Source organism: Schistocerca cancellata, unplaced genomic scaffold, assembly GCF_023864275.1.
Source record: "Schistocerca cancellata isolate TAMUIC-IGC-003103 unplaced genomic scaffold, iqSchCanc2.1 HiC_scaffold_649, whole genome shotgun sequence".
Lineage (NCBI taxonomy): Eukaryota > Metazoa > Arthropoda > Insecta > Orthoptera > Acrididae > Schistocerca > Schistocerca cancellata.
The window spans coordinates 187,501-192,500 of record NW_026046660.1 but is presented as its reverse complement, the minus strand read 5'-3'; the positions used below and the strand labels follow the sequence as shown (position 1 = coordinate 192,500).

The 5,000-nt window shown below is 55.3% G+C and overlaps 3 non-coding genes across 3 annotated transcripts in view; all 3 read right to left on the bottom strand.

Moving 5' to 3' along the window:
• LOC126138059 (large subunit ribosomal RNA) overlaps positions 1-36 on the bottom strand; it is a 4,045-nt gene extending 4,009 nt beyond the window's left edge. The window contains exon 1 of the ribosomal RNA XR_007528092.1: positions 1-36. This exon is cut by the window's left edge and continues 4,009 nt beyond it. This is a non-coding gene — a ribosomal RNA (large subunit ribosomal RNA).
• Positions 37-225: 189 nt separating this feature from the next.
• Positions 226-380, bottom strand: LOC126138066 (5.8S ribosomal RNA). Its single transcript, XR_007528096.1, has one exon. It is a non-coding gene; the product is annotated as a 5.8S ribosomal RNA (ribosomal RNA).
• Positions 381-732: 352 nt separating this feature from the next.
• Positions 733-2,641, bottom strand: LOC126138111 (small subunit ribosomal RNA). The gene has a single exon (XR_007528135.1). It is a non-coding gene; the product is annotated as a small subunit ribosomal RNA (ribosomal RNA).
• Positions 2,642-5,000: the final 2,359 nt, after the last annotated feature.

The window sequence follows — 5,000 nt, the reverse complement described above, 5'->3', positions numbered from 1 at the left end:
TAAATTCAGCGGGTAGTCTCGCCTGCTCTGAGGTCGTTGTACGAGGTGTCGCACGCCACACCGCCAGCCGGCTGTGCACGCTACCGAGAAAGTACCGGTATGCGAACCGCCAGGCGACGGGCGCGCATCGCACGTTTAAGGAGACGCGGCCGGCCCCACAGGCGGCCACGACACTCCCAGGTCTCCGAAGGCGGGACAAACGCCGCGCGCTTCAGTATACGTAGCCGACCCTCAGCCAGACGTGGCCCGGGAACGGAATCCATGGACCGCAATGTGCGTTCGAAACGTCGATGTTCATGTGTCCTGCAGTTCACATGTCGACGCGCAATTTGCTGCGTTCTTCATCGACCCACGAGCCGAGTGATCCACCGTCCTGGGTGATCTTTTTTGTTTAGTTTCCACTGTCTCTTTCAAAACAGTTGCATAGGCGGGACTGAGGCGTTTGACGGCCCCTGTTCCAGCGTTCTGTGTCCAACGGCCTCACGGCCGATGGGCGTCGTACGGCTCCACACCGGAGCGGACAGGCACTCGGGCGAAAGTCATTCAAAACCGGCGCCAGGCGCCAGGTGCCGCAGGCCAGCCGCTCCAGAGCTTCAGCGCTCGTACCACACAACATTTTTCAGTTAGTTTTGAGAGGCACGCGTGGTTCCGCACGCGGCGCACGGCTGCTGCCGTACAGGTAGCGTGTTGCGCGACACGACACGCACATCGAAAGACATGCAGTCTAGTCGGTAATGATCCTTCCGCAGGTTCACCTACGGAAACCTTGTTACGACTTTTACTTCCTCTAAATGATCAAGTTTGGTCATCTTTCCGGTAGCATCGGCAACGACAGAGTCGATGCCGCGTACCAGTCCGAAGACCTCACTAAATCATTCAATCGGTAGTAGCGACGGGCGGTGTGTACAAAGGGCAGGGACGTAATCAACGCGAGCTTATGACTCGCGCTTACTGGGAATTCCTCGTTCATGGGGAACAATTGCAAGCCCCAATCCCTAGCACGAAGGAGGTTCAGCGGGTTACCCCGACCTTTCGGCCTAGGAAGACACGCTGATTCCTTCAGTGTAGCGCGCGTGCGGCCCAGAACATCTAAGGGCATCACAGACCTGTTATTGCTCAATCTCGTGCGGCTAGAAGCCGCCTGTCCCTCTAAGAAGAAAAGTAATCGCTGACAGCACGAAGGATGTCACGCGACTAGTTAGCAGGCTAGAGTCTCGTTCGTTATCGGAATTAACCAGACAAATCGCTCCACCAACTAAGAACGGCCATGCACCACCACCCACCGAATCAAGAAAGAGCTATCAATCTGTCAATCCTTCCGGTGTCCGGGCCTGGTGAGGTTTCCCGTGTTGAGTCAAATTAAGCCGCAGGCTCCACTCCTGGTGGTGCCCTTCCGTCAATTCCTTTAAGTTTCAGCTTTGCAACCATACTTCCCCCGGAACCCAAAAGCTTTGGTTTCCCGGAGGCTGCCCGCCGAGTCATCGGAGGAACTGCGGCGGATCGCTGGCTGGCATCGTTTATGGTTAGAACTAGGGCGGTATCTGATCGCCTTCGAACCTCTAACTTTCGTTCTTGATTAATGAAAACATACTTGGCAAATGCTTTCGCTTCTGTTCGTCTTGCGACGATCCAAGAATTTCACCTCTAACGTCGCAATACGAATGCCCCCGCCTGTCCCTATTAATCATTACCTCGGGTTCCGAAAACCAACAAAATAGAACCGAGGTCCTATTCCATTATTCCATGCACACAGTATTCAGGCGGGCTTGCCTGCTTTAAGCACTCTAATTTGTTCAAAGTAAACGTGCCGGCCCACCCAGACACTCAATAAAGAGCACCTTGGTAGGATTTCAACGGGGTCCGCCTCGGGACGCACGAACACGCACGAGGCGGTCGCACGCCTTCGGCTCGCCCCACCGGCAGGACGTCCCACGATACATGCCAGTTAAACACCGACGGGCGGTGAACCAACAGCGTGGGACACAAATCCAACTACGAGCTTTTTAACCGCAACAACTTTAATATACGCTATTGGAGCTGGAATTACCGCGGCTGCTGGCACCAGACTTGCCCTCCAATAGATACTCGTTAAAGGATTTAAAGTGTACTCATTCCGATTACGGGGCCTCGGATGAGTCCCGTATCGTTATTTTTCGTCACTACCTCCCCGTGCCGGGAGTGGGTAATTTGCGCGCCTGCTGCCTTCCTTGGATGTGGTAGCCGTTTCTCAGGCTCCCTCTCCGGAATCGAACCCTGATTCCCCGTTACCCGTTACAACCATGGTAGGCGCAGAACCTACCATCGACAGTTGATAAGGCAGACATTTGAAAGATGCGTCGCCGGTACGAGGACCGTGCGATCAGCCCAAAGTTATTCAGAGTCACCAAGGCAAACGGACCGGACGAGCCGACCGATTGGTTTTGATCTAATAAAAGCGTCCCTTCCATCTCTGGTCGGGACTCTGTTTGCATGTATTAGCTCTAGAATTACCACAGTTATCCAAGTAACGTGGGTACGATCTAAGGAACCATAACTGATTTAATGAGCCATTCGCGGTTTCACCTTAATGCGGCTTGTACTGAGACATGCATGGCTTAATCTTTGAGACAAGCATATGACTACTGGCAGGATCAACCAGGGAGCTGCGTCAACTAGAGCTGAGCAGCCGGCCGCCCGGGAGTGTGTCCCAGGGGCCCGCGCGAACACGCAAGCGTCCGCTCAATTATTCTGCAAACAGGAGGAGGCTGAGCTCCCCTGCACAATACACCTCGAAACCCTCTCAGGTCCCGGCGGCGCGCAGCGCCGTCCTAAGTACTTGGTCGGGTTCGAGAGAGGCGCAATCGCCCGGAGTTAGGCGAGTAGACGCTTTAGGTGCGACCACCCGTGCTCCCAACTGAGCTTGCCGCTGCCGACAGAGGCCCGGGAGCGTGCTGTCGTGGCATTGCCGGCGGGAGACAACACGCGCCACCTACGGTGACCGGCAGCTCCAACGCCAGCGCCACAGAAGGGCAAAGGCCCCACGTGGGTGCCGAAGCGAACTCTCCCAGCACAGCGCACGTGCCAACACGTCTGCACAACTGCGATACAAACCACCAGCGAGAACCGCTGGGGCGACCGAGCAGCAGACGGCGTCGCGGCGCCGAGTGCCGGGCGGCGGCGCATCCTCAACGCACACAGTCCTCAGTCGGACCAGCACACTGCAGATGTCCACCGCGCTTCGCACCGGGCCCGCGAGGACCCACTTTGGCCGCCCGGCGCCGCGCGCAGGGTGCCCCGGCGCGCAGCTGCGCCGCCTGCCGCGTCCGTCGGCCGGCGCGCCTGCCACTGGGCGCCCCCACCAGCCGGCTGTAGCGCGTGCGCCCACGCACCGCGCGGCCAGCACGCCGGGCGGCCCCCCCTCACCGGCCGGGGACGGTCCCGCCCAGCCACCGCCGCGTATCGCTTCACACACAGATTTGCCCTTACTGATTTACCTCCAGCAACAACAACCGCACCACAATGGGTTTACCAGTTGTTCATTTGCGTAACGTCACCAGCAAACGTAGACGTCCATCCCAGTTTGCAAATGCAACGATTATTGCATACCTGTCTGTTAGGTGTCACGACACACTACGTCTGCCCACATACACGCAACAAAATGTGCACGACTAGAGAACACGTGGGAGGTGGCCCCCTACGTATGCGATGTCCATTACGAGACCGACTGTCAACCAGCATCTGTACCATGTCGCAGATGTGGAACGCGGTGCACCATGCTATCACACTGTGTGAGAAGAGACGACTACGTTTGAATACACGCGCCACTACATCAACAGACGGCTCATGCTGATCGCCATCCAGGGCGTCCGTTACTCCCACACGTCTCTATGGCGTACCACACTGCAATGTAGCTGTTATGGGGAGACGGCACGTGGCTGAGTGCACAACATTTGGACCGTATGGTTCGCTGTTGTTGGGCGCAGTCGTTGTACAGTCACACATGTGCCACAGCGTATCATTCAGTACATACGGACCTATGTGCAGTACAATGTGAGGGTTAAGCTTACGACATCAGCGGACAGTGGACACAGGCCGTACCACGACGTAGACTGAGCGCTTCGACATGCGAATGCCAGTGAACAGCTGCGAAGGGCATTGAACACGCAAGCACCTGAACGACCAGCGTGCGAAGGCAGGGGGGAGGGGGGGGGCGATGTACATCCTGCAGTCGTCCACATTACAGTGTACAGCGGGAGCATGTAAAAAGTAAGCAACACTTGCGAAGTGTTGAACATGAAACGATACACAAGAGGGTGGGCGGTGCGAGTAGCGAACTATATTCAGAGGGTTGTGGTTAGACAACACTGGATTAATGTAACGTGTCATATGCCAATTACAGAGCAGGTTAAGGCACAACTTGGGTTAGGTTAAGGCACAACTTGGGTTAGGTTAAGGCACAACTTGGGTTAGGTTAAGGCACAACTTGGGTTAGGTTAAGGCACAACTTGGGTTAGGTTAAGGCACAACTTGGGTTAGGTTAAGGCACAACTTGGGTTAGGTTAAGGCACAACTTGGGTTAGGTTAAGGCACAACGTGGGTTAGGTTAAGGCACAACGTGGGTTAGGTTAAGGCACAACGTGGGTTAGGTTAACGCACAACGTGGGTTAGGTTAAGGCACAACGTGGGTTAGGTTAAGGCACAACGTGGGTTAGGTTAAGGCACAACTTGGGTTAGGTTAAGGCACAACTTGGGTTAGGTTAAGGCACAACTTGGGTTAGGTTAAGGCACAACTTGGGTTAGGTTAAGGCACAACTTGGGTTAGGTTAAGGCACAACTTGGGTTAGGTTAAGGCACAACTTGGGTTAGGTTAAGGCACAACTTGGGTTAGGTTAAGGCACAACTTGGGTTAGGTTAAGGCACAACTTGGGTTAGGTTAAGGCACAACTTGGGTTAGGTTAAGGCACAACTTGGGTTAGGTTAAGGCACAACTTGGGTTAGGTTAAGGCACAACTTGGGTTAGG